General features: G+C 44.3%; 1 long non-coding RNA gene across 1 annotated transcript; it reads left to right on the top strand.

Moving 5' to 3' along the window:
• The first annotated feature begins 5,946 nt into the window (after nt 1–5,946).
• Nucleotides 5,947–17,610, top strand: LOC130145289 (uncharacterized). Its single transcript, XR_008820469.1, has 3 exons — nt 5,947–6,106; nt 6,740–6,869; nt 14,526–17,610. It is a non-coding gene; the product is annotated as an uncharacterized LOC130145289 (long non-coding RNA).
• The last annotated feature ends 1,122 nt before the right edge of the window (nt 17,611–18,732 follow it).

The following is an 18,732-nucleotide window of genomic DNA, read 5'->3' as shown; positions in this document are numbered from 1 at the left end:
TGAATTGCTGTGCAACAAAGAGAAAGCATGAGGCAGCAGCTGGAGTTAGAAGCACGATGGAAAGTGTGGTCAATCAAAGGCTGGCATCAGCAGGTGAAAGCATTACCTTGGCAAATGGAAAAGGTAAAGTTAGCTCCTAAGTTCATAGCATCCCTTCTAACAGTTCCCATCAAGAGAAAAGCAGGTGAAGGTTTTTCCTTTGTGCCAAAGCGAGGAATAGAAGAGGACACTTGGCCCACCAGCTTGCTAATGTGGCACCTCCACCAGAGGGTGGTGCTTGGCTGGTGTCCTGTAGTGCTGGTGTGAACAGGAGGGGACATGGCAGCTTTCCCCCCCAGGGATGACCGTGGAGGTTTTCCATTAGTACCAAGTAACACAAGCTCTTACGGCGAGTGCATTGGGGTGGGCCTAGTGGGTTGAGGCATCTGCAGTGGTGACCTGTGCCTGGACAAGGGAACAGGTGACAGCCCAAAAGGTGTTTGCAAGGGGCAGAACCAATGCCAAAGGCAGGGACCCGAGTCAGTGAGCAAATGAAAGAAACAGCTAAAAAGAGAAGCCATCCTCTGGCTTCTACCCGTAAGTTGAGGCTGCTTGGGGGGGAAACCGATGAGGCAAGTAGGAAGTTTCGGGGAAATCCTGTTTATTGATGAAGGTGGCACTGAGTCCTGTTCTAAAAATGGGGAATCCTTTGCTTTCTGCCAGGGTCCCTCCAGCTGCCAGATTCCCCCGGCAGGTCCCACTGTGGGGCCATGCCTCCCTTGCCTATACTGCTCAGCATCTGGCGTGGAGCCTGCCCCTGCGCCGCTCACAGGAAGGACATTAGGGGTGGTTTTGCAGCTCCCTTCGGAGAAATTGCCTAACCCAAAACGCTTTTTAGTGAAATTTCTGTGTGAGAGGTAGAAATCACATGTGCCTGTTTGGGATGTTTATGACCCAACTTGCTGGTCTTTTTCTCATTGCGGAGTTGTGGTGGGGTTGCCTCACTCATTTCAAATGAGTAGTGAATTAAATGGTAAAGCACGTATTGGAAAATGTCAGGAGAACTTAGAAGCTTTACTGTGTCAAAAAGTAAAAAGTGCACCTGGTTGAAATGTTAATCTACAACATTGCTTTGATTGGGCGATAATCTTGCTGAATTAGATAACCATTAGCTGCTGCCTATTTGTCTGGGGCAGAAAATGCTATGGCTGTCCAGACTTGAGGAGTGGCACTTATCCCGCCTTACGGATCTGAATTAAAGTAAGGATTAGATCTTGATTATGTGTTAAGAAATAGTTTAACCTTGGCAATGTTTTCTGAGAATTTGTAGATACATTATTTAGGGGTTACATTTTTGAGGGATTGTGAAAGGAAATGGATCACTCCTTGGATCTTCTTGTAGGTGATTATTGCATGAACCGTTCACCGGAGGTTTTGTGCTGCTTAAACCCATCAGCATCAACAGGTTGTGTTTGAAGAATATGAACTCTTCATTGCAGCATAATCAAGGGGGAAACACCTGCATTTGATTATCAAAATCTAGATGCCATTAAATTTGTAGTGCAAACACAAAAATGTTTTAATTGGGTAGCTATCCTGTACTGCTGCAAGACAAAGAGCATGCTTGTGGCAATGTAGTATGTTAAATTTCTAAATCTGGTGTTATTTCCAGGCTTGTATTCATTTTAATTTTGATTTGGATACTCAGTCCCCTCCTGTGTAGAGTGCTCCCTTTGAGGGGGGATAGTATTTTATTTTATTCTCTATAATTAGTAGTGGTAACATAATGTAGGTTTTATCTGAAAGTATATAGAAGCATGTATTGACTCAGACTTTGGCTGGTCTTCAAAACACAGGACCATCTTGTGGCGTGGTGTGAATGCACAGGCAGTAGCTAATCTCAATATATATATACCATTAAAATCAGTATTGTGTAAAATGTGAAATTAGAAACACAGCCTATTAACTATGAATTTATTCTTCCAAGGCTTTTAAAATGTGATAGTTGGTTGTAATCTGATTTGAACAAATTGGGTTGGACAGGACTTCTGCTGAGCCGCAAGGAGAAGGAGCAGCGTGGCGCGGCACGCCAGCTCAGATTCCCCATCACTTGTACTGGAACACCTTAGTGATGTCAGACATATTCTGAACTGAAAACTTTAAAACTCCATTTCACAGATCCAGGCTGTGATTTAACTTCATACAGAAGATTTTTGTGCCACATTGTTGGTGGCTAATGTTAAAATGTGCATTAGTGCCACCAAGAAGGTCTGGAAGGTCTTTCAAGCTTTCAGGAGGACAAGGTTGACATTTGTTGTCAATCTTTGTGTCAGTGACCCCACTGCCCTTGCTGTCGCCGTGATGCAAGGCTCTTGTTTCCCTCCTTGTGACCCTGCTGCATGTGGGGTCTCCTCCGGCAACCTGGGAGGGTGGCCAGCCGCATGGCGATGGTGCACATCTGATGTCCTACCCTTCATCACCCTAAATTCCTACTCCTATCCCTGTGGAGCAACTACCCGGGTGAAGAGGTAGCAAAGCTGACTGGCAGAAGGGCTCTGGGTCACAACCAGCACCGTGGTGGTGGACAGAAGAGGTACTTGAAGCCTGGCCTTGCAAAGTGTGAGGCATGGGGTGCCGGTCCCCTCAACCTGCTCTCTGTGGGATGGGGGCCAGATACACCGCCCTGGCTCGCTGTCTGTCCTGGGAATTGGAAGGAAGTAGGTGCAGATTCTTTAAGAAACATGCACAAGTGACACATGTGTTGCTCCTGGAGAGACAAATGTTCAGTTAATGAATAGCATATGTCAGATTATCTGGTACCTCCAAGACAAGGTGCATGGATGAGTCTTTAACATACATCTTTTTAACATCAGAGAAAAAAAGAAACAGCTGCCACTTGGATTAAACTCAAATATCAAATTAAAATGTGTGACATCTAGCCTCCCTCCAAGGTTTGGTTATGAGACATCAAAAATTATCTGGCATCAGAATGTCATGGTGTGTTGGGAAAAGAAAAAACTTAGTGTGGCAGTAATTGACTGGTGACATTATCTGTACTAGAGTTTGAGGGAGAGGATGAGCTTTTGGACATCTGGTATTTGAAGATTTTTGACCTTTCCTAAGTTGCACATACTCAGTTCTATATGATGTGATGTCTGGGACAAGGACATCACTTCTTGTCAGCACCATTCATTCACACTTTATATATTGTGGGAAATTTCACTGCGTTACACATATCTGTCTTGTAAATATCTATTTCCATCAGTTAGGAAGTCTGACAGAGAGAAGTGGAACAAGCTACATGATCAATCATGAGCAATTTTGAGCAAACAGAATTTCCTAAAAATGCAAAATGAAGGATCCTGGGACTGTCTTGGTCTTTCACCAAAATATGGCCTATTGGCAATTTGAGTGTTAGACCTGATGAAAATCTGATGATCTGTGATGTTACAGCATTTAATGTTTAGCTCAAAGCTACACCTAAACTGACACTCGTCAGACAAATAGCATCCGAGGTGGTGGAGTCTCGCCCCCCTGAGCTCTCTCTTTGCAGTCCTTGGAGGGAGCAATTCAGCTTTCCCTTGGAGATGCCAATATTTGTTTAATGAGATTTCTTGGTTTGGGTGCCTAGTTTTAGGTGGAACCAAGCCAAGTCTAGAGAGCCCAACCAAGTGCAATTCCCTATTCTTACGAGCATTGGTGTCTGTAGTAAGTGGTTATTCAAGCTGGAAGTTTTACAATTTATGTGAGAGATAAAAGAGGAACAGAGAGATTTGGTTAGCAGCTATGGGAAGCCCATGGCTGGTTCAACAAGATTGGTGTGCAGTGGTATCCAAAGTGGTGTGGATCCTTCACTTCTCTCCAGATGCAATTTAATTTTTCTCTTGTATAAGAGCATTCAAGACTGAAAGTTACAGATTTTATAAAAAAGAGCCAGAAGGAAAAAACTGATTCCTTTTACATCACAGGTCAACACATTCCATCCAGTTGCTCAGAATCAAGTGTGTAAGTTGCAGCATCTCTTTAAAATCTTGATACTAAATTCCCAAAGCAATATCGAATTAGTCTCATCTGGAAGTAGGAGGTTTTTTTTCATGAGTTGGCTCTTGGGTATATAAAGAGCAAAGAGAGAAATTTACAGTTCTCAGAGCCGTCTGAGAGTACACAGCCTCCAAGAGCAGGTTCCCATGCCCTTCAGGACTGATATATTTTGTTAAGCTACCAGCTGGGAACAGTTGTGATATTTTAATCTTAAGTGTATGGCCTGGGGTCAGTACACCAAACTCAAGCCCATGACATCACCTTATTCAAAATAAACTATTTCACCAGTTTATCTCCAGACAGTCTCCCTAGCTGTCAATACCAAGAGCAAGGCTTGAGCAGTGAGGCAGATCACTGGGACTACAGGTGAAAGGTGTGTTTTGTTCTCATAAATCACAGTGTCAGTGTCCAGAGTACTCCAAAAGAGCAGAGTGCGTATACCAAAGCTACATTACAGACAACTTCCAGATAAAGCGTTAAAGACGATGGCTAAAAATATTATAGAGACATATTATTATTGTATCAAATGAAAATGTCATGTTTATTTAAGAATTTTAATTTGTCTTTACAGAAATACCTACGTTTATCGTGTACTGATGGCTGGAAACAGTGCAATATGTCCAGAAGCGCAGGTCACTGAAGGTTTATGTGAACAGCAACTAGTGACAGCAGTTGCAAGTCTTTAGGAATATTCTTGATGCTACAGCAGTCCAGGGTGATGTTGCTGCTCTGCAGCACCATCTATTGACACTGTATCTAATTATTTTAATTAGGAACAGCACTCTGATAGGCAAAAATGCGCCTTCTGCAGCACAACAACATAACTCACTAAACGCATGCCCAAGGGGGTGACGGGAGACGGTAAAGGCGACAGGAAAAGGACTGCACACGAGTCTGGCTGCTTGCCAGTAGTCCAGAAAAGACTGATTTTGCTTTAACTCATTATTATTATTTAATAAACCAGATAGCTCATCCATACACAGATCTTTGTTACAAAGTGGGGAATGTTTTAGGGTTAACCTTCAAACTATTGAGCCAATAAAACACCCCCTCCTTGAAAAATTAACTTAAAACCACTGACCGAGAAAGCTTGCTCAGGGTGGGAGGGTGCGACCAACATCAAACAAGCCACTGCGCCATGTTCTGATGATAGTATGTGCGTGTGCATAATGTTTGTGCCCTTGAAAAATCAGCGACCACTTAAAAACCTGTGCAAGTAGAGGATACTACTGGTGTTGTTGCTTTGCTGTATTGTTTGCAGCAGAGCTCCTTCAAATCAGTTGTGAGGAGACTGCGATGCTCCTTGAAGCTCAAAAGTCTTTGTAATTTGTCTCCCTCTGCATTACTGTAAGTGCCTGTTGGACTTCCCTGAAGAATTTGCTTTCATTTAATGAAGTTTATACATTGCATGTGTTAAAAAAAGAATTCCTGCTGGGTAATCCTATCTCTTGTAACATCAGTAAATTAATTTGTTTCTTGAGAGCAAGAATGATTTATAACTCACAACAAAGCTAAAGTAGCATGACTAAATTAAGAGGGGCATTCAGGCAGCTGGAATGCAATTACAACATAAATGCACGCGCCATGTTAATGCAATATTAAGGTTATGAATTTAGCAAAACAGGAATCAGCATGCACAAAGATACAGTTCCTTCCTTCCTACTGTGTTTGTCTGGTTGTGCTAACATAAGAAACATCTGCACTAGCTAGATATAATCTGACGACTACCTATGGATTTTGTGCATGCAGACGGAAGATGCCATCTTATCTCTGTGTTGCACCAGCTCCTGGACGGTGATGCACGCTGTGCTGTCAGAGAGATTTTGCTCTTACTCTGATTGTTTTCCTTAGTCTAAGGGAGGCGTTTGGCAGGAATCATGTGGTTGCTGTTTGCACAGAAACATGGGGAGGCAGGGCAGGGTGCCTGGCACATCTCGCCCACCCCTAACGCTTGCAGGAGCTGCCATGGGGCTTCCCCTGTGGCAGTGGGTATGATCTGTGGGAGCCTGGCCTTTGGCTGGGATGCATTGCAGCTGGGGTGGTTTTCTCAGGATCTCAATTTCCAGTGGAGCATCATCTGCCAAAGGTAGGTGTCCCTTGGTCTCTGCAAAGAGCATCCACCATGGCAATAGAGCTGTCATGGGCCCTCCAGCAGCATCAGGAGGACAGAGTGATGGTACAGGGCCCCAGATCATCTTAACTGCAGTGAAACCTTGGTCCAGCCTCACTTTCTGGGTCCTGCTTTGAAATACATGGGTGATGAATTTTCCTGAAAGGGATTTGCAGCAGGGGGTGAGGAACGTGTGGCAGGATTTGGAGCCACCTAAGCCCTATATCCTGGTGAGGACCTCGTATAGATGCAAGGAGCAGGTTTGTTATGTAAATCTCAGAGGCATCGGCTCAGATTGCAAAACACTTTACAAGACATTCTTGCAGATCCAGGACACTTAGCACAACCCTATGGCTCCTTCTGTATCTGTAAATAAAAGAGGCTGTTCCCTGGCTCCTAAGCCAAGGCTGCAGGGTCAGCCACAGCTAAATTCTTGCTTCTGCAAACGGGAAGGCATTCCCAGATTCACTGCAACTAAATATGTAGAGGGTTCTGAGAAACACCAGAGCACCACCAAATGTAACCTATTCCTTGTATTTGCTTTTTTTTTTTTTTCTCTCTCTTCTGTTTTACTTGCTATGAATGTATTTCTCCTCTTTCCTTGCCCAGATAATGTAAAAATCAGCTTCTTTGGCAGTTTGGTCTCGCATAAAGGAACAAAAGGAACCCTCCACCCAGATGTGCTTCCTCACACACAGACTTGCAGTAACCGTTCTTCTGAGAAACTGTGAAACATGAGGTAATTTGGCTGGTGCCCATGCTCTGGTCTTCTGGAACAGCGTGGAGGGGAGACTGCCCAAGGCAGGGTGCTGGTGGGGGTGGCACTACATCCGTGGGTGTTCAACAAAGCCTGAGAAAAGCAGCTCTCTAAACAGGAATGGCAGCAGTTGGAGTGTTGGGTGAGCCTTTTGGCCATTTCAGCATAGCGCATGGCATCCATAGCCTGCGGCTAACGCTGTGTCCCCTTTGCATAACACTCGGGTCCCATTTTCCTTGGGCTCTGTAGAAATGACTGGTGGTTCTAATATGGTGGTTATTGTTTTGGGAGTTCCTTGAGTTGCAGAGTCTGAAAAGACTGGAAAGATGAGTCACAGTCCACCAGCAGAATGGTTTAACCTCCTAAAACTGAGGATGCATCTCGCAGGCCCTGGCAGGCAGCGTGGGGCTCTGTCTGATGGTGAAGTCCCCCAGGAAGTTGCTGGAAGGCTGTGGACAGCAGTGGGAGCTCAGCCTGGAGCAGCCTTGTCCACACTGCCTGCCTGGTGTGGCCCTTGCCAGGAACCTCGCACCAGCTTAATTTCAACTGAGGTGGACGGGTTCACCGCCAAGAGACTCTCCAGGAGAGAAAGGACCTTTTAGCAACATGGGTGATCAGGACAGCAGGATCCAGGAGTCAGTGAGGAAACTAAAATGCTCAAGACCTGTCACAGCACTCTCCAAACTATCAAGCTGCAACAAGGTCTTTTACCATCTCGTACCAACACACGCTTCACACCAGTCCCTCTGCTGCCGTCTCCTCATCCCACCTCATCCCACCTCATCCAGGGTGTGTATTCTGTCTCTCTTGCTTCTTCCTGGGCTGCTCTCCCTTCATTGGCTCTCAGCCCCTTAACAGAACCAGCCACAGCTGCACCCTATCTACATCGGCCAACCCGCCACCCCTGAGGCCAGCCCACAGCTGTATATTATCAATGATAATTAACCCAGCTTCATTCTGCTACAAAGACCCATCGAGTGGCCCTGCACACAGGTGGTGTGACATAGTGTGTGTCCCTACATCTATATTGCCTTCCTTTGTGCTGGGCCCTCATGGATCTGCCTTCCAGGATGAGCTGCAGGTCTGTGCTGCCCCAAATTTGTTTGGGGAAGTGCAGCCAGCACAAGGCATGATTTGCCAGCCTTTATCTTATTTTCTGTGGTTCATCCAGTGAAAGCTGTGACAGAGGTTTAGCTGTACCATGGAGACGGCTCAGACGGGATCTGGGGGGAGGACACAGCAATCCTGGGTCCTCAGGTCTGGACGTGCAACACGATCCTGTTGTGACACTGGTTCAGAAGGCTGAGCAGGGGTAAATGGACCAGGCCCAACTCTCTCATGCTCCCAGTTCCTTTTATAATGTCCTTTGCTCCCCTCTGCTGTGTGCTTTCTGCAAATGACTTGTTTGGGTGCCAGGAACAACCAGTGACAAGCGTTAGTGCAAACTTCATTAATGCCAGTGTGATTACAGTCTCTTAAATGTCAAGCCCATGCACATGCCTGGGCCCTACTTTCTTCCAGCGAGATCTATTTTTGTTAGAGGACAGCCTGTGAAATTGCAGAGCACACACTCTTCATCCCTTAACGCGGCTCTGCAAAATCAGTAACTTTGTCCACCGTGATGGGCTGCAGTGTTTGGGATGAGGGAGAAACGAGTCACCCAGAGGAGTGAGGCAGATCAGAGGCTCCAGTGAGCTGCTATGACTGTTGTTAATAGAACATAAAATATTGCATCAAACATCCATCTGGGTTTTCCATAGGTGTTTTCAAAACTCCTTGCAATTTCGAGGTGTCTGTTGTCTCTCATCTGTAGTTCCTCCACAGATGTTTTGATCACTTTTGAATAACTGCTGGGGAAAAAAATATTGCATCGAGGGAAGAGAATGATTTATCCAAGCATGAAAGACATTTCAAAAGACAAATGTCTCAACCCAGGCTGTTAACCTTAGAACTCCAACACAAGGATTATGGTCTACTGAGAGCTAGAAAGTTTATTGTAAAGAAAAGGACCTTTCATCTCAGTATTGAACGAGGAGAACTGAAGAACTGCTACCCTTTCTTTCTGTGAAAGAGTACAACAGTCTTTTAGTAGCATTATCAGGCTTCTGGCAGAACTCAGAGTCATCTTTGTAACAAACTGGATTAAGATTGTTTTAAAGAAGACCTGCATTTTGCTTTTTAATTTGGTGGTAGTGTTAGGATGTTTTCCACAGGGACTGTCTCAGCTTGCCCCAGGTCATTTAACCGCCATTCAGTTAGCAGGAGTGATGGATCAGAGAAATTTCATTAAAGTGATCCAATATTCACTTTTTATTATAAGTTGCGGGTGCTGTGTGTTGTTACTCATTACTGGATCAGCCTTTAGCCTCAAGGAGGAGCTCCTCTGAGGGTCGTGCCCCGTGTCCTGATTGGATTCGTATCCCTAAGGTACTGACCACAGACAGAAACCAAGACTGATGGTGGCCTTAAAGGTCAGTGCAGGAGAGGTGCTGACCTATGACAAAATACTTCATGCTCTTCCCTTAAAAAAGGGAAGAGAGAGCAGACGATAGCTGCCAATCTAATTTATAAGGGTTTGTCCTATGGATGCTTTTGCTGGATAAATTTTGGTCACTTTCCTGGTTTGTTTGACTAATGTTGGCTAAAATTAACTTGTATGTGTTGGTCTCCACTTTCTGTGATCAACCAGCAAGGTTACTCCTGCCCGACTATGGACATGTCCCTCTGCAGGGGCTGCTGGCAGCATGGTCTAGCAGGTGGGACGCAGTCCTGAGTAGACCTGAGGACCCCAGGAATGAAGGTCTTGGGCATGGTGCCCACCCCTGGCCTCACTGCCTTCCCCCTCTGCTGCTGAAGGCCACTTGTTTGCAGGGACGCTGTGGTGTGATGGGGCAATTTGGAATCACCTGAGCAAGTGCTACTGCAGCCAGCCCCGAGGATGTGCCCTGCGTAGGCAGGCCTCAGGCTCGCTGACATCCCTGCACGGGCATGGTGCTCTTGAACATCTGACCACCCTGTTGCTGAGAGGGAATCTTGCCTGCTTTTGGGATGCAAAGCTGATTAAACCCCCTCTTTGTTATGAAGGATGCACACTCCTGTGCATGCTGTGAAGGTTGCAGCAAAGCCTTGCAACTGTGTTTGCACAAGCTCACGTGGTTCCAGCTCTGCCTGGCCCACAGCAGCTTTCGATCCGGCACAGCATCAAGATGCAGCGGAGTTGTGTCCTTCTGGGACTTCTTCCCATCCAGTTAAGCTTCTGTGTGCTGTGATCTCTGTCTCAGTAGTAAATTGATCCTCTGGCAGGGTATTCAGTCAGAAATTAATTAGTGGGAGCAAAATGTTGTGAATGCATAGAGTGTTGTTTTTATTCTAATAACCTAGTTAATAATTTTGCTTCTTCAAGCAAAGAGGGAAAGTAGTGTGAATTCCAGAGCTTTGATCAGGTGGTGACATTTTGATGCTAAGATAAGAATCTAGACCAATAGTGTTACACAAAAGCAATTTGAAAGTACTTTGGTGTTTTTGAAAGTGCTCTTTTTGAAAGATGGACCAGGCACTCAGAAGAAGGTCTGTGCCCCAACATGACACCACCGAAGGTTGGTGCTGTGTGAGGTAGGGAGGAAGTTGTGCATGTTTTTCTTTATAGGGGTAAATGGACTGAACTACAAAGCGCTTAAGACTTTGATTATTCTGCTTAGGCTCTGTTGTGAGTGGATACTCTTGGGAATCTCAGTGATGCAGGCAGGACTATGATTCAGGGCAGGCTGCAGGAGAACACCCCCTCTGACACTGCTGCTTGCTCTGGTATTCCTGCCCAGCCGAGGCAGAACATGCCTCAGAAAACTGCACCTCTGCTCCAAGGTCTGGCAACGTTTCAGTTGCCAGTATCTGCTTAAGTAAGTAGTATCTGCTTATTCTTTTCATTTATGTTCCCCGAAAATGTGTGTAGACTTTATCTACTTAGTACAGATCTTCACCATCTGCCCGTGACATTCAATATTCTCTCTTTATTTTGAAATGGCTTAATTGACTCGAGGTCGCATTGCAATGACAGGCCTGTGGGCAAACCTTGCTCGGGGTGTCTGGTGAAGCTGCGGGAGTGAGCAGAAGCACTTACTCCTCGTTTTGAAACAGAGAGAGCACATTTCTAGGGGGGAACAATGAGCTTGACCATTTACACTGGTACTTACCTGAACCCGTGTAACATAAACACCAGAGCAGGTGAGCTCCAGCATGCCAATGCCCTGCAGTTGTGTGCAGCACTGGAACCTGTACTCAGCACAAACACAATACAATAGTTACCTGCGTTCAATACAACAGGTAGCAATGCTCACCTGCAGATTTACTGCAGTAACAGGAGGTGATTTAACACTGGCCTTTTGAAAGTGGTTATTATACTATGGTGGCACAAAGGCAAGGATGTGGGGGATGCTTTTCCACATCTGGGCTTCTACTTATAAGCTGTGCTTCATTTTCTCTGTTTCCTTTAATATAAACCTTTTCTTGATGTGAAATCCTGAGTGTTCAATGCAAGCCACAGGGACACTTGCCCTTAGGGGGCTGCCATCATCAACAAACAGCACAGAAATATTAGCTATGGATCAGCTTGGAGCTGTTGGGAGCAGAAGGCATGTGGCTCACAACAGAAGTTACTCGTGGCCAAGTGGGATCATTCTTAGAACAGTGAGCCTAGCCAGGTATTTAACTCACAGAGCTGGCACCAGAACCGTAGCTTTTGTGCCTTCTGCTTGGCAGAGGCTCAAGACTGGAATACTCCAAGTTCCTCTCTGTACCCACCTCATCAGCTGATTGGAAACCTCAAATCTTTCCAAACACAAAAATAATTTGAAAAGCTTTGTCACATTTCTCCCAGTTTAAAAATGCAGTTCTAATTATCTGCAACGTCATGATTATCTCCAGAACCTGGGATAGTACTCATTTGTTTTAGCTAGCAGCTGCTTTGATGCCCATAAGCTCTTCCTAAATCAAGGGGAACTATAAGGAAAGTGATGTACTACAGTCTGTTATCTGATTTCTCAGCACCGAGGTGCCTTGAATAACCACTTCTGGTATTAGTTTGGAAACAATGTCAATTAGTGCTTCAGACTATCTCTAGACTAGCATATTTCTGGAAGTGGCCTTATGTAGTTAAACTTCTGTTTTTAAGTGGCTGACATTAGTTGGTCAAACACTGAATAGATTTGTTTGCAGTAACTTTACTGTGGTCTGTTTTGATCTTTAGATCTTTCTCTTCAGGAGTGCTGCCTTGCAGACAGCATGCTCCAGTTAAAAGTCCTTGTCTGGAGAAAGACTTTCAACTGCAAAGTTGTTAGACTATTTTCAAAGCTTTTTTTTCATCAGAGATAAGATCTATGCTTGCCTACAGTCAATGTCTTTGAAACACCATAAGAAAACAGAAGCCATCAACAAACTGCATTAATAGTTCAGAAAGATGTTTAATTATTTATGGTGAAGCTTCAGCATATTCTTGATATAAAACTTCAATGTAAAGGAGTTGCCTTGAGATACACCTCCCTGATCAGTACTGTACCACTGGGAACAGTTTATGGGGCTTTTATTTATCGGAGAATGTCAGCAACATTTAGTTAACTTAGAAGAAATGTATTAAAGACACTTTACATACTGAGGTTATGGTATTGTTTCGTTGCTGCTTGAGTATGCAAGAGTCAGCACAGGCTGATTGGGTTTCTGCCCGCAATACCACCACAATGGGAGGGCATGAAGTACAGGTTACTTAGAAAGCATGGAAATAAGCTATTTTATTACAGCTTCTCAGGTAACACAATGAAACTGCCATGGTCTGAGCAACTGTACTGACAGCCAGGACCCCAGGAGCTCAGCCAGGGAGACTCTGTCTGCCACAAGACTGTTAGGTGGCTGGGGAAAGTCATTTGATCTTCCAAACTCAAGTTTCCCAGGTATTAAAGGGGGGCAGGAGGACACCAGCTTCCCTTGCGAATGCTTCTGGAGTTAGAGATGAGAAGTAGCTTATGAGTGGTCTGGTCCTCAGCAATCTTAAAGGACTGTAAGTCAGAGATGTGCTAGGAATGTAGTTAATTTCTAAAAATTAATTTATCTGGCCAGACAAGAATGACATTTTGCTCCTGGTGTCCATTAAAGGACCCTTTTACGTGCAATATTGATTTTATGTTGCAGCACCAATGAATCCGGCATTATAACTTGCCCTGCCAGGTAGCTATGTGTCACTCTCCTTTGCATACCTGGTTTTCTAGGGGAAGCTGGAGGGTGCATTAGAGAGTCAGGGACACAGAACGGAGGTTGAGCTCCTCTACTTGGCTTGCCCCAGATTTAAATGAGAATGAGAACCAACATGGTTGGCATGAGGGCAGATGAGGAGTACGGGCTGAAATGGTAATGCAGAATTGCAGGAGATAAAAACAGGTTTCTCAGAAACACTCCTCTCACCACCAGCATCTCTCCTAGTACCCGCTCTGGATGCTTAACCTGCCTTTCCATGTTAATTTTCTCCCTTCTGCAAAAGGATCTTAGCACTTTCTGCATTGATAACATTGCATCCAAATCCCTAATTCCACAGAATATCAATGAACTTTCCCAAAATCTTGGATTTACCAAGGCAGAGGATGTTAAATGCTCACTGCTGTATCAGAAGGTCATCACACAACCTGGAAGTTGAAGATTACCTTCCTGAGGTCCAGGCAGGTGCCCGCTCCCACAGCCCTGGCGTGTGCTCTACCTGCTGCAGAGGCATACGTAGCATACATACATACGTACATACAAGTCACCTCTTGGTGGAACTTGGGTCACTGCATGAAATGCTTGGTGGCCTAAGTCCTGTCCTTAGGGAAAACATCATAAACAGCAGGATAATTAGGCTAGAAAGGCAGATTCACAGGCAGATTTGTTGCACATTTATTGATACAGCCAGTAGATAGGAAAAAAAAAATTAGAAAATGGTGTAGTCTTATACAGTAGCAGAACTAGAGGGAGTGAATTTCACAGCTTCTGCTGGGAGTTCATCTTTTCTTTGACTACTGCTAGCCTATACCTGCTGGGCATCACTTTTATCTTTGACTCAGAGGACACTTCTGAAGAAACTTCCTTCCCTGGCAATTTTTAAACTTGAAAATATCTCATAATCTAAGGCATTTCAAAGGGAAAAAGAGACTCTGGATCTACTTGCAAGGATATTACCACACTGCTGTCTGAAACAGCACTGCTTTTTCCCCTTGTATGTGAAACAAAAGAGCACTGAAGAAGAGAGAAGAAACCCAATGCTTACCCAGGTGCCAAGTCAACGCACTTGGAAACCAAAGCAGCATTTGGAGACAGTTCATTTAGCACTATGCCTATGATTTTTTTTGTCACCGTGTGAGCTTTTAGACCTGTGTGTCCTGGAGAACTGAGATGAGGTGAGGGTCTTGATTTTTACAAAAAGTCGGTTTCTTGCCCTTGTGCTTGCAGAGGAAATGTGGTCCAAAGGAATAATAATAGCTTAAGTCAAGAGAGCTCCTTAGTTGCTGCTATTTAAAGAAAATTGTTTGATTGGATTTGGGGGAATGTGACTCCTGATATTTAAATATTTGAAGCTGGCAATAGTAACCCAAATCTTTTTTTCTCCACTTAAAACTTCCACAGGCTTTTTGCAAAGTAATCATGGTGCTGACAACACATGACCTGAGCCTTTCCTGTTTGTGCAAGAATTCACAGTAATGGCACACATTTGACTTTTGTACTTTGAAACCAGAACAACAAGAAAAATAAAGCCAAGCTCCAAATCCAATTGTACGTTGATTTAACTGGCTTGGAACCCTTCTTCAAGTGAATTCCTGCAAAAGCAGAGTGCTGGACTTGATCTGACGATTTCATTCATGTTCGAAATTGAGATCTAGCTCTTCTACCCACAAATCTACTTTGTAGGTAGGAAATGGGAAGTTTCTCACAGGGTTTTCAGCCCAAGAAAGTAGAATGAGGGACAAAAATTTGTCATTTTGCAGATACCTTATTTTGGTGCTATCAGAAATGTGTACCACTGAAATTCTTACTGCATAAAAAGTCATTAAAGTATCATATTGACGCATGGCAAGATTCAAGCTTGTTGAGCAGTTTTTGTTTCTACTATGGAAAGCCCATATGGAGAATGGGGTTGTTACAGAAGTCTTTCCTTTAGGCAGAGCATGTGAGCTCTTGGTTGCTTTTGTATTACATTATAAATTGACTATCACTGTTCTAGGCAAATAAGCTATTCCAGAGCAGCACTCTGTGCCATCACTGTATTCCCAGATGAAAATCACCTTGCCTGTATGAACCAGTACAGGGAAGTTCAACTGCCTTTTTATTCACTGTGCACCTGCACAGCAATTCTTCTGCATGTGTGAATTTGCTCCAGAGTCCCATATCACTGTGGGGACATCCACCTCAGTTCCTGGGCCATTTACTTGTCATCTTGTTGTGAGAGAGAGCCTGGTTAAATTAAAAAGGGAGCAAGAGCATCAGCACAACCGCACTTCAGCACTCCTGCAAGAAAATGCCATCAGGCTTGGGCAGAGGCGTGGTGTGTGTGTGTCTGTGGTTCAGATGAGCTGCTGCAGAACACAGTGCAGATTTTGAGGTTGTAAATGAGTTTTAATCTACGCTGACAATTGTGCATCCCTGGCTTTCCTCTAAGCTGCAGAAGCAAGAGCAATTAGTCTGGTTAAGAACATGACTATAAAGCAGACAATATGGGCTCTAATAAAGCAAGCATGCTTTTCCATTAAAATAATTTGCATAATGTAATTCTTTGAAGCGTTTTCCTCATTTTTCAATGTTGTTTTCATTCACTGAGCTCTGTATTAATTGCTAATAAAAAACAGAGCAAGAATTTTCATTTTAAGGGCTTCCTCTGTCTTTTTGAAGTAAGAAGCTCAAAGCAAAGCACAGTTTGGCAGCTTACATTCAGGTACACCTCAGTGCAGGCCTACTTCCTATCAAAGATGTTTGATAGCTCAGAAGACACTGTCATTGCAGAGTGGACACAGGGGATATGCAGCCTGTGAGAGTCCTCTGGTTACCATGTTATTAGGCGCCTATCTAAAGCTTAATGGCCAGGCTACCCATTCCCTCGCCCTGAGCTGGCTCTGTTTTGTTCTAGGGCCAAAGTAGCTTCCAGCCAGGGGTCAAAACTGATGGGACAGAAGTAGTATAGATAATGTTTAATTTTTTTGGTCCCACACACATTCTGCTCTGAAGGGCCAATGCCTTACCTAAGGCCTGGACATGTGCTTGTTCTGTGTGTTTGACTTCATGCATTCAAAACACCACCAAACAGAAGCAGAATGAATGAATCCTTAGTGTGCTGGGGGCTGAGCAGTGATATCAAGATGCAGAAGTTTTTGTTTTGGCCATGGCAGCTGCCTTTGCTTTTGGGGAACAAGGGAAGATTGAATGCCCCCCTTGTTTAGGCATAGTGAAAAACTGTATGTGGGTAAGATGATGAGGGTGGGACACTGGAACAGGTTGCTGAGAGAAGTTGTGGATGCTCCATCACTGGAAGTGTTCAAAGTAAGTTTGGACAAGGCTTTGAGCAACTTGATGTAGAGAAAGATGTCCCTGTCCATGATTTGGGTCTTCGACTAGGTCTTTGAAGGTCCCTTCCAACTCAAACCATTCTATGATTCTATGATAAAGTCATGAGTTTGCATCCTGGGGTGTGAGATGTTTCCTAATGTTCTGATGGAAAATCCCCAGTAGGAAGGAAAGGTGTGGTAGCTGCTGTGTGTTTGTGATAAAAAGAGGAAAACCACCAAGGTTCAGCTCTGTAGACAACCAGAGAGGTGTTTTCTGTGAAACCATGAGAAAAAACCCAAACCCCAAGGCATGAAACTTTGGGTAGAAGGAATCATGGCCAAAGGCAATGTGTGTTGCTGGTGGTCTCTTACAATGCTTAGTGGGGAAAAAAATGCTTTACATACTTGGAAAATAATATACCCCTTAATTTTTCTCCCTTCTAGAAACAGTTTGCAGTTTTCTTCTGTTTCTTGAGTTAAAAGAAGCAACTATCTAGCCAATTTAGACCAGGCTATAGTCCACAGCCCTGGTTTCCTTGTGCATCACTGTGGCAGGATGGTGAGTGCGCTGGTGCTGGGGTGGGATGAAGCAGGTTGTCCTGAAGGTGAGGGCTGGGTAAATGGAGCAAAACAAAAACAACATGGAGAATATTATTATCAGTACGTGTCAAGTGAGTTACAATTTCTCAGGTGATTGAATGCAGAAGTTTTCTCTGCTGGTTAATTTGAATGAAGTATATTATATTTGATTGTATCAGTGGAAATATTTTTTTCTGTCAGTAGCATTGTTAGTTTTCTTGTCTTTCCACATGCATTTATTTGCATTACATGCAAATAAAACCTATACGTTTAGCTATCTCTTTTTATATTGTTGTGCATAGATGTAAGTTCTTTAAGGTAGGGATATTATTGTTATTTAACTGCTTAGTGCTTTCTGGTGGTGTTCTGCTCTTCAGACACTACCATTGTAGTAATAAAATATAATGATGATAATAATGCCTTTGGGAGGACACTTGCTGAAATTGCTTTTTGGGTGTTGTGAAGAACTTTTATTTACCAATTGTTAAATGACTATAAATTAGCAGTAGTCATTAAAAAGCTGAACTTACCTGCATGTACTTCTCAAGGAGATAAAGGGACTCCTGTTCATAAAATCTACAGTGCTCAGCCAGGAGGGCGACAATTGCGTGTGATTCAAGTGATCTATGACATCTAAAAGCAGCAAATTATGAAGCCATAGCAGTTAGTAACAGCAACCAGGTGACAAAGAACGATGGATTAGAACATGTTTCTGCAAAACATGTCCATTATGAGTGACATGTTTTGATAAATATCACCGGTTTTGTGCAAATAAATATCATATTAAAAAACATCATCTTCCACTGAGGAGTTCTTCATATTTTAAATACAGTTTGTCTTTCTTGCTATTGTCTGAAAGACTGAGAGCGTATAGATCTTAAATCATTTAAATTTCAGCCTCTCAGTCAGAGTCAGTTTTTGGCCATGGCCTACCAGGACATGTCCATGACCATCCATAGTCTCCACAAACATCAGCAGAAGCAAGAGGAAAGAGGCGGTGGAGCTCCATGCTCCAGTTCCTGCCTTCAGGAGATGTCTGCATAGGGGTGGATAAATTCTACCCTAGGTTTGGGGAATGGAGATGTTTGCTCTGATTTTTGATTAGATGCTTAGTGTAAACCATTGCACAGTGGGGTAGTGGTTTGGCTGGCCAGGAGGGAAAGGGCTTGGTGTGCATCTCAGGGGCTGCAGAGCAGGAGATGCCTCAGAGCCACGACCCATGATGAAAAGTGGCCAATGATGATCAAAACAAAATTTGAGTAGCTGGGGTCCCAGGCTTGCCCCAGTGAAAGTCCTACTCGGTCCCGTGCTTGAAAGGGGAAAATTAATATCTCACAGCAAACTGGAAAGCCAACTGGTGGGAAGCAGTGATCCTGGAGCCAGGGAGGGAGACAGCCCTGGGTGCAGGGCTGTGGGGGAAGAGGCTCTGCCTGGGCTGGGCAGGGAGGGTAGCTCTCCTTGCCCTCACAGGGCTGCCCTGTGGGAAGACAGTCTCTTTTCCCTTTGCTCAGCTTGGCCCTCACCAGCCACCATGGCACGAGCACGTGCGGGCTTTGGTCTAATGCACCACAAAGCATTTTTCTCATACTGGGAGCACAGTTGTCCATGCAGTGAAGACCCCCATGGGGACTCCTCTACGATTTCCTTTGTGCAACTCCCTAGCACTCCTTGGGTCTTCAACTGCACTGAAGTGTGAGTTTTCTCCCCAAGACCTGCCA

This window comes from Falco biarmicus, chromosome 2 (genome assembly GCF_023638135.1).
Source record: "Falco biarmicus isolate bFalBia1 chromosome 2, bFalBia1.pri, whole genome shotgun sequence".
Lineage (NCBI taxonomy): Eukaryota > Metazoa > Chordata > Aves > Falconiformes > Falconidae > Falco > Falco biarmicus.
This window is presented reverse-complemented; position numbering and strand designations above follow the sequence as displayed.